The sequence below is a fragment of the Podarcis bocagei genome (genome assembly GCF_964188305.1).
Source record: "Podarcis bocagei genome assembly, chromosome: 5".
Lineage (NCBI taxonomy): Eukaryota > Metazoa > Chordata > Lepidosauria > Squamata > Lacertidae > Podarcis > Podarcis bocagei.
In genome coordinates this window covers 42940744-42951685 of record NC_138129.1, presented here as the reverse complement: position 1 = coordinate 42951685, position 10942 = coordinate 42940744, and the positions used below count along the sequence as shown (strand labels likewise).

General features: G+C 46.4%; 1 protein-coding gene across 2 annotated transcripts in view; it reads left to right on the top strand.

The window, feature by feature from the left end:
• The first annotated feature begins 2110 nt into the window (after window positions 1–2110).
• The window catches only part of CDK18 (cyclin dependent kinase 18), a 96631-nt gene continuing 87799 nt past the window's right edge, over window positions 2111–10942 (top strand). For both annotated transcript variants that reach the window (XM_081193518.1, XM_081193517.1), the window contains exon 1: window positions 2111–2251. The gene's annotated coding sequence lies outside the window, so the exon portion shown is untranslated. The remainder of the gene's footprint in view (window positions 2252–10942) is intronic.

Here is a 10942-nt window from a genome sequence, read left to right as displayed (position 1 = left end):
CATCAAATAACTGGCTCATCTAGAAAAAGTTTAAACAACTGCACCACTGGGGGCCACCCCCTATGCATGGTTTTCAGTGGAAAATTACCTCTGCTCTGAACCTGGAGGTTTTAATTTATCCGTCATGCCATTGATAATCCTTCTTCTCCTGGCATCTGCTAAATCCCTTCAGGAACATAAAGGTAAAGGTAAAGGTACCCCTGCCCGAACGGGCCAGTCTTGACAGACTCTGGGGTTTGTGCGCCCATCTCACATCTATTGGCCGGGGGCCAGCGCTGTCCGGAGACACTTCCGGGTCACGTGGCCAGCGTGACAAAGCTGCATCTGGCGAGCCAGCGCAGCACACGGAACGCCGTTTACCTTCCCGCTGGTAAGCGGTACCTATTTATCTACTTGCACCCGGAGGTGCTTTCGAACTGCTAGGTTGGCAGGCGCTGGGACCGAGCAGCGGGAGCGCACCCCGCCGCGGGGATTCAAACCGCCGACCTTTCGATCGGCAAGCCCTAGGCGCTGAGGCTTTAGGAACATAGAAAGGAACATAGAAAGGAACATAGAAAGCTGCATAATGGTCATCTGGTTCCATATTGCCAGCACTGACTGGCAGCACCTCTCCAGGAATTTCAGGCAAGTGGCCTTTCCCAACACTACCCAAGGGTGCCAACTTGAATAAAATAGGGGGGGGGGGAGCCAGGTAAGTCCCACACAATCAGTCACAAGATGTGGCAAACACACCCTATTTTTATGGCAATGCCCATCAACTTGGAGGGGGCGACAGTGATCCCCTCAAATATTTTATTGGGGGGGGGGCAAAGGGACCTTGGTCCCTAGGAATTGGCTCCTATGGCACTAGTGGATGAACATAAATATGCCAGATTTACTTATAAGCTAAACAAGCTATAGCTTAGGGCCCCACTCTCCCCCCCAAAAAAAAAATTCACTATTAATATACAGTGGTACCTCGGGTTACATACGCTTCAGGTTACATATGCTTCAGGTTACAGACTCCGCTAACCCAGAAATATTACCTTGGGTTAAGAACTTTGCTTCAGGATGAGAACAGAAATCATGCTCTGGTGGCACGGCAGCAGTGGTGCTAAAGTGGTGCTTCAGGTTAAGAACAGTTTCAGGTTAAGAATGGACCTCCAGAACGAATTAAGTACTTAACCCGAGATACCACTGTACTTCTTCTTAATTGGATTTCAGTTCAACAATTACTTTGATAAAATACAGATTTTGTTATGTGAAAATGGCTTTAGATACCTATTAGGTCCATAAATTATCATATAGCATATATTAGGTCCTGTTGTGACCGACTCTGGGGTTCATCTCGTTTTACTGGCCGAGGGAGCCGGCATACAGCATGACTAAGCCACTTCTGGCAAACCAGAGCAGCACACGGAAATGCCGTTTACCTTCCCACCAGAGAGGTACTCTATCTACTTGCACTTTGATGTGCTTTCGAACTGCTAGGTTGGCAGGAGCTGGGACCGAGCAACGGGAGCTCACCCCGTTGCGGGGATTCAAACCACCGACCTTCTGATCGGCAAGCCCTAGGCTCTGTGGTTTAGACTTAGACCACAGCGCCACCCGCGTCCCTACCATATAGCATACATTCAACACAAAAAAGAGCGACAATTTGTTGTTGACAAAGGACAGCTGGACATATAAAGGGCCCCGTTACCTTCATCACACCTAAATCTGGCCCTGGGCACTACCTGGATATTGGGGGGTGTTTTGAACCTGGGATCTTCTGGATGCAAAGATGATGCCCTGCCCCCGAATCATAGAATTGTAGAGCTGGGAGAGACCCCCAAGGATCATCCAGCCTGACCCCTGGAGCAAACGGTTCCACGAAAAACAGCACCTGTTGAATTTCCGCCTTGCGCGCCGCTTTGCCGCTGACAACGCAGAGCGGCATCTCTAAAGCGGGGGGGGAGGCAGCCCCGCCCCCTCTGCAGCCTCAGCAAAAAAAAAAGAACACCCCAAAGCACCCCACGCCCGATGCCACCGAGCGGCGGGGGGAGGAGCCAGCGCCGCGCGAAGTCGGATTGGTGGCTCCCTAGCCCTGGCTCCGCCTCCTCCTGCCTCAGGTTGTCGCTGGAAACCAGAAGCCGCCAGTTCTGCTTTCTGCTCTCGGCCGGCCGGTGAGGAAGACCCGGGAGTCCCAGCCGGGGCGTGGAAGAAGGGCGAGGCGCGCGGGCGCGTGGAAGTGGGGCTCGGCTGCTTCTCGAAGGGGAGCCCCTCGGAGCCGGTAAGCCCTCGCCGGCTCGTGCCCTGCGTGGCGCGCTTCTCTCTTTCAGTTCGGCGGCGCGACAGTGTAAACAGAGCAAAGGTGGGGCGAGGAGGAGGAGGAGGCTCCAGGAACAAGCGCCTTTTCTTTCCGGGCCCCCTTCGAGCTAAGCTCTCCAGCTCGCTCCTTCTCGGCTGCTCGCCTCTTAGGGGTGCGATTGTCGATGGCTGTGTGTTGGGACTCTCGAAGGGAAGAAAGTTCAGACCCCGGAGGAGACTCGGGGAACTGACTCGGTTTTGGGGAGAAGGCAGCAGCCCAAACAGACCCTGGGATTTGAAGGTTAACCTCACCTCTGACTTCCCTGGGTCTAAGTTTTCACATGGCAGAAGGAAGTTGTGAGCTCTCCCTCCATGAGGACTGGTGACAGATTCCTCCACACAGAAAGCTAGCCCGTTACTGAGGTAATACAAGGACCAGCCTTCTCTCTTAATAGCTGGCTTTCTGTGTGCATGGAGTTATTTTCTAGGGAGCATGCAATCCTGTACAGGGTCCACTTGCGGTTTGGAGCATTCACAAGTTTATCCCTGTATCTTGTGTGTTTAAAAACCCAGGCCATGCCCTGTGTTTATCTTTAGGCGCATGCTGGTTTATCTGAAATCTTTGATGCCTGCAGACCATTCAGATAGTGAAGTTGGACATTATGTAACCTGGGGAGTCTTGTGTTCACCTGGAAGCCTCCCATATCTTTTAAACCATATCATCCTGGCCTCCAGACCCCTTGAGGTGGACTTCTGTCAGGTACAAGCTTTGGCTTTTGTAGGAGAGGAGGAGGAGGAGGGAAGGGAAGGAAATCCAGTATGAGATTCTTCAAGCCTATCCTTCAGAGGTTTCTGTTTTTCTCTGCTACCTGATGTAATGTCCAAGCAAGAGTTAATCTAAAAGATTAAGCACAATCTTTTGCTCATACAACATTTTGGATTCCTCCAGCATCTCCATTGTTTTTCTGAGTTCATGGAACAACTATCTTTAAAATACTTATTTGACATGGTTTTCTTCCATAGAGTTAAGAGATTCCCTAAGCAAGATGAGATAATGCATAAGACTGGAACCACCTGCCTTGCCAGACTAGAATTTGTGCCAGGGGTGTTTAAACTGACTGTTCTCTCTAAGAAAACAAAAGGGAGAGTGACTTTTGCAGATGGATGAGCACAATACTGGCATTAATTGCGAAGGGGAAGACCTAGTACAGTACCTTGAAACTTCAGGCTTCTGGCATTGATTTTTAATTTTTAATTTCTTCCAGCCAAGTGAGTTGGAGTTGATTGGCATGTTGCTTTAGGGGTGAGGAAATTGTTACTGTAAGGATGATGATCTCTAATAAAGTTGAAGACAAGCATATAAGGTATTAAGGAAGCTGGGGGAGTTGCTAGGCATTTTTAGCAGCTGACTTATAAAGGGACAGTGAAAAAAACCATGGGTGGCAGAACAGGAAATCTGTTCAAATGTGACCTTCCTTCCATCACAAAGGGTTTTTTTTTAATAGTAATATTAGACTGCAAGCATTTTCTCCAGTGGACATTAGTATGTTCTGTTCTCATTTGTATTCATCATTCCCTTCAGCTGGAAGTAGATCTAGTGGAGGAAGCGGTGCCATTCAGAAATGGGGATGGTTCCACTTTCGTATAATCTTGGAGCGAGCACTTCAAATGAAAGTATTCTGTAAAGAGCCAAGCTGTGCTGTTGCAAGCAACACCTTTTTCCCTACTGTTGCTATGCTACACAGGTTGCCTAAAAGACTGTCTCCATTCTATTCCATCCCTTTCGTACATTTATCGCAAGTCCTGAAATGGGAAGGGAGTGAGCAGGTGTGTGTTCAGTTTCTGCAAGCATTCTATGAAGCTCTGACCCTTCTCTTGGCTTGTGCCTCTTACAAGAGTGCATATTGCACGACGTTCCCAATGCCTTTTATACGTCCTTAAACTTTTGACTAGTCGGCTATTCATAGTGCACCAGCATTTTTGAAATTTTCCATGAGTAGGAACAGCTGCTACATTTAGTGTCTGTGGGGAAGAATCCACTTTGAACCTGACTAACTTGAGGGAAAGAAGTTAAAAAAACAACCGGTGGGATTTGTTAGTACGCTGGAGGAATGTTGTTAGTCAAGGCTTATTGACACAATCAAATAGCAAAGGTTGTTCCCTCATAACTGATATCTTGGGGTGTTCATCCCTGTTTACTCAATCAAAGAATTCCAGGTTTCTGACACTAGCATCATGGCTGCTTACCTGGACAGTGAGGAGTGAGGCAGGCCAACAGAGAGGTTGGTCCTATGGTGGCAGCACCAGTTTGGCTTTGCCAAGACTTCTGTTCTACCCTGACTCTCCATTTGTACCATCCAAGTAAATGCCAGTGGTGCCAGTGTCAGGACAAGGGCACCACAGCACTGTGTTGGCCACTCCTGAGTCACCCTGCTTCCTATTCTGACAGAAATGTTGATGCTACTGTGTTTTTCTGTGAATGCTACATGACATGGAATCTCTCTTGTTAGAGGTTATTGGGTGATCACCTAGTCTTCTCATCAGATGTCTCACATTGAATGTAACTGATCTGTAGAAAAGACTCTACGACCCGAAAATGCACATACTTCTGCAACCCAAGAAAATATTTAATAATTTGTTTTTAAAAATACGCTGCAGTAGTAGTAGTAGGTTTCTTGAATTAGCAAGGGGTTGGACTAGATTAGCTTTTCCCAACCTGTGTCCATGAGCTTCATTCAGGTGGTCCATGATGTGTCTGTATTAAATATTCATATTGATTTATAATTGAATTTTTATTGCTTCTTTTATTTGCTGTAATGCAATAAAATGGAATTTGAATTCAGGTTGTAAAACAACAAAATACAATATAAGAAATAAAAGAAGCAATAAAAATTCAATTTAAATCATGTGGCATCTATTACTGCACATTACAATTGCTACAGCAGGCAGGCAAATCATTAAGTGGTCTGCCAAGACGCTTAGCAATTTTCATGTTGCCATTGGAAGGGGGGAAGTTTGGGTACCACTGGACTAAATGAACTTTAAGGTCGTCCCCCCAACTATATTATTATTGGTGTGGGTACAAAAGGTCTTCCTGGGAATTATGGACTTTCTGCCAATTTATTTCAATCTGCAGTTCTTCTCTTGAATGTGGCAATAAAGAAGCTGAAGTGAGGTGAGTCCAGAGACTTTTATATCCCAGGGTGGTTAATTCCATAAGATACTGTTCTTGGGGGATGCCTTTAAGAATGTGGATTTGAACCTGCAGCCCCTCACTGATAATCTGCACTGTAGAAGAGGCATTTTCCATGTATAATCTATCTGTGTGAGCAAAAGTAAGAGAAGGGCAAACTGGGGAGTTATCACTAGTTGGGGGGGGGGGCAGATCAATATATTGGGTAGAGATGCAAATAGTGTGGGTTAAAGGTCCCAAGAGAGAGTCCCTGTTCTTCTGAATAAATTCAGAATTGGACTACAGTGCATAATATATCAGCTGGCAGTCTTGCTCTTGCACATGTATTCAGGCAAGATTGAAAACTTACCCTGGGGGCTACTGTGCTACATCCAGTTACAGTGCTTTCCTTATATTAAGAGAGCTGTGGCTGCACATTCTTATGAGCAATTTAGAACACGGCAACCATTTGTGCCGCTATAACTTATTTTAGAATCTGGGTTGTTTCAGTTTCTGACATTTTAGCTGCCACAATGCAAATTTGATTGGTTTTAAGTATTGTGGTAGCACCCTCTAGCAGCTAGCTCCAAGGTCCCTCATGCAAGGCAGCTCATCCACTCTAAACCACAAAGGAAAATTACTGCCCACAGAATAAAAACAAGGCCCTGAGGCATATGAATTTGCTTGAAGTTTCAAGTGGAGCTTCAGAATAGAGATAGAAGTCAAACGCTGACCTTGCCAGTCTTAGGGCAGTGTTGTGTCCTTCAAATTCTTTTTTTCCTTGTGGCCTACCCTTTCCCTTTCTCTTTTGAAAAACTCCAAATGGCAAAACATTATGTATCCCTGATGAAAGAAAAACTTTGGTTGTTCCATTGAGTTTAATTTATAATCTAACTTTGGAGGTGTACTTCATAGCTTTAGCTGTAAAACCCGTGCTTGCAGTTTGATAAAAAAATATCTCATTTTTGTCATCTTCAATGCCATTTTGCCTTCCTGGAAACAGATATCGTAGCATGCAGGACACTATGGAAAAGCACATTTTCCTTCTGGCTTTGTTACACACATCAGACTTTGGTCAGCTAAAAGGCAGGACTTCCTGAAGTTCACAAAGCTCTCAGTGGAGCAAAATATCCCTATCATGGTCAAAGTTATTCTTGATACCTTCCAGGTGCAGTACTGTAATAACATTGTTCATAAGAACAGTTGCTTGAGTTATGTGAAGAATTGTAGGGAGAAATCTTCCCCTTGTCTCCTTCAGTACTTTCAAAAAAATTCCTATTGAGAGTCCCTTAAAAGTAGTCCTGCTAGCCTGGCTTTCTTTCACAGTGCCAAAATTGAGTTATAGGGACAAGTCAGAAGTGAAGCCAGGAAGTCAGACCCAAAAAGCAAGACCCAGAGGAATGAAGACAATGTGGCCTAGATCACACTAAGCCAAATCTTACTTAGTGCAAGTGTGCATGTCTCCAGAGAGGAGATAATGGATGTTTTGCTTCATCCTTGGCTGCCTTCCTGATATGCTGCCATGAGCTAAGCCAGGGGTCAGCGACCTTTTTCAGCCATAGGCCGGTCCACCGTCCCTCAGACCATGTGGTGGGCCAGACTATATTTTTTTTGGGGGGGGGGGAATGAACGAATTCCTATACCCCACAAATAACCCAGAGATGAATTTAAAACAAAAGGACACATTCTACTCATGTAAAAACATGCTGATTCCCAGACCGTCCGCGGGCTGGATTGAGAAGGAAATTGGGCCGCATCCGGTCCATGGGCCTTAGGTTGCCTACCACTGAGCTAAGCCATGGTTTATTGGGTTGTCTGAACAGATGCTCTCAGTTTGCCCCCTCCAGACAAACCTTGAGCTATAAAGAGCAAACCTTGGTCACAGCTTGTGGTTTGTCTGGAACAGCAGCATTCTAAGTTAAACCATGGCTTAGATCACAGTAACATCACAACAGGAAGGCCAGAGAAGTAGCAAATCAACTGCAATCACCTCTCCAAGGAACCACACTCTTGCACATTTGTACTAGTGTTTGGCGTAGGATGGCTTGATTTGTGTGATGTGTGAACCAAACCATTATAGATTCTTTATTAAGTGTGTTGGGCACCCAATACCATGTACTTGACCCCATTTTTCATCTAGTATCTATGTAGTAAAAAGAAAAACAAATGATGGAAGTGCTCTTCTGGTTCCCCCCACCTCAGGAAATTGGAATCTGTTTGTGCAATCTGCCTATTGAATCTGTCCCTTATCCCCTTATTAATGCGCAGTGCCCTTTTTTGCAAAGGGAAATGAGAAACAGAAAACTGCCTGGTGGCTGCTGTCGATGAAAGTGCCTGGATTTCAATCCTGCAAGCAATTAGGCTTTGCAGAACTGTAGATACTCATCTAAAAATTCCAATCAAGATTCCTTTTTAAGGTGGCATTCCCCCCCCCCCCCTTGTCATGTCTGTTGCATCCTCCACTTGTTCCAACCCTACAGGCTTTGCTCTGGGGGCACTGTGAAGCTGTTCTTACCGAAGTATAACATCTACATTGGATATTGGAAAGAACAAATGCACTAGAAGCCTTATCATTTGTACCAGTTCCTTGCAATATCTCATTATCTGCATTAGACATCTACTTTTGGAATGTCTAACTGTTTTGAGACCCCAGTACTATGAATGATTCTGAGCATACAAAGAGTAAAATTTGGCTTGGTAGTGAATGGCTGCATCACTCACATATTTGGGAATAGTCTGAGGGTGCTACTTTCAGAAGTCACTGAGCCCTGAATTGGAAAGCTAAAGCCAATAGAAAGGAATTTGCTCAAGCCCTCCATGTGATCCTGAGCACCTTTGAGTCTCAGATAGGGGGTATGTGCACCTCGTCCCAGAAATATGAAACCCAATCCAGATCTTAGGGGTATTTCTAGATGGTGGACTTGTCACATATCATGAATGCTCATTTGGTGTGTCTTGCCCTCACAAGCCACACAAGGATTATGCCAGTCCTCTTGCTGAGCTTTGCTACTTTGCTACTCCTAGAAGCAGAACACAGACTTGCAGAATTAGGTGGCATAATCCCAAACAGCACTGGTTGCTCCAAACCTCAGCAGGGATGAGTGCCTCTTTCTTGTTGCACCTATCTTGTTGCACCTGTGTTTGTAGAGAGGTGCACATGTTGTTTGGGGGCACAGTCTAGGGACCCCAAACTCCAGGTCTTTTGCACTGGGCCCCAGATTTTCTTTCCCACCACCTTCTTTAAAAAATTGCTTACAAGGTTCCTGGGCATGACACAGAGTGCTGTGACCCCCAGCCACAGACACCCCAAATTAATTTGTTCAAGAGACCTAAATCTGCATCTATACATATAAGTTAGAACATGCATTTCCACCCCCCACCCCCACCTTATATTTGTGTCATGGGCCTGTACTCTGAGACTTTTCAGTATCTAGCAATGGCTCTTTGTGTACGCACACATGGACTCTCTGACTCTCTAACACACACACACACACACACACACACAGAGAGAGAGATTATTGCTTAGCAATACAGTTAAATTTATTTTCTAGATTTCTACAAGTGAGTGGGAGAAACTGGTGTTCACAACTGTCTTATCTTCTTGGCTTCTACAGGGGCCAGAGGGCAGCAGATGCTTTCTTTCACTATCCCTGCATTCTGTAAACAATGAAGCAGTCAATATGTTTCTCTGCCACCTGCCTCCCTGCACAGACATTCATGTCGTATGGATTATTTCCAGAGCATGTCTGGAACTAACCACACTCAGGCAAAGAGATGAGTAGGGCCAAAGTTGTGACAGTCTCTTGTTTCAGATGTGGGGAGTGGGCATTGGAGGGCTTGTGAGGCAAAGCAAAGGATGCTGTGTCCTAGACTTGGCTGTTTCATATCTGCACACCTTGATGCACTGAACTCATTTCAGACAGACAGGGAAGTAAATCTAGATGCACAGTCAGGACTAAGGAATTAGGTAAGGTTTTGATCTAATCTTTCTGAAAAAGCAGAAGTAAGAAAAGGCATGTGGTTCTTGAAGACAGCAGCACATCAAAGGCATCCACTAGAGAAGCACAATAGAGAAATGTTCTTATGAAACAGGTGAGAGATTAGATAAAAGAGGAACAGAGGGAATTGTGATGGGTGCACAGAAAAGGCTAGCCTAAATCAGTCTAGCTATTACATACAATGTCAGCTGCCAGAGTATTGCCTGGTACAATTGAAATAGCTCCAGATGAGACATAAGGTCAAATGATATGTGATGGTGTAGTTAAGTTTGTTGTTCATGTGCCTGCTCTATTCATCTACAAAGCAGTGCACGGGGTCTATTTTTAAAATAAAAAGGGATATTTGGGTGAGGGGAGTTTAATTCTCCTGTGCCTTAGCTGCTGTCTCCCCAGACACTCCCCCTGCCCACTAGATGTCAATACCATGTGCTTTTTGGCACATCAACATTTGCATTATAGAAGCACGGAGCTTTGCATCTGGCATAGAGTCCAGCATCCTATGTTGCTCCATTTCATCTTTCTCCTCTTAATCCCTGTTTCAAACCTGTATTGCTGCATAGATAAGTTTGAAAACATGTGTCAGGGGCTCAGGAGCAGAGGTACAGGGGAGAGAGGAAATGGAAAGCGAAGGGGAAGAATCTGAGGGCAGCGTAGGGGAATACGACAGTGACCCGAGAGATTCCATGAGCTTCTCCAGCGAATCAGAAGATTCCCAGAAGGAGGCACCCATGGTCAGTGCAAGGGGGGTCCCGGGGGGGACACACCAGAAACAAGGGGCCAGCGGGGACTCCCAAAGCAGCAGCTGGAAATCAGGACCAGCTTCCCCACCAGAGCGTAGTGGGGGGAAGAGTCCCATGGGGCAGGGCCAGCGTCTCCTCCAGCCGGGAGAGAAGATGAGTCAGGGCTGACCATGCCTCCATCGGAGAGTGAGGGAACGGAAGGGAGGTCGGGTCCAGCTAGCCCCCCCGAAGGGGGAAGCAGTGACAGGAGCAGTGTAACGGTCAGGAGGAAGGTTGCCGGCTGGGCGTGCGCGCCAAGTTCAAATGTACAGGCACGCGGGACAGCAGAAAACCCAGATTGGGAACCAGGTCCTAAAGCCCGCCGGAGGCAGGGAGAAGAGTCAGGGGATTCAGCGTCAGAAGAGTCTAGGAAGGGCGAGACCCCAGCTGACAGGCGGAGCCAGAGGCGGAAAGAGCAGCGGAAAAGGTGGAGCAAGGCTAGAGTCTTAAATTGGTGTAAGGGGGGAGGAGATTCAGACGGAGCTTCGGCGGTCTAGAGTTTCAGACGTAGAGCTGCACGCTGCTGATGTGAAAGACAAACTGAACTTCAATAAAGACTTTTGTATATAACAATGAAGTGGCGTTGGTCCTTTGTGAGCTGGGACCTCGGGCAGCTCTGACAACATGTCTGCAAAAGCCAATCTCAATTCACAAACTGCAAGGAGACTGAGCAAGACTTTTGATGGCCTGGGCAGAAGGTGGAGCTCAAGTGCTCTGCGAGGTCC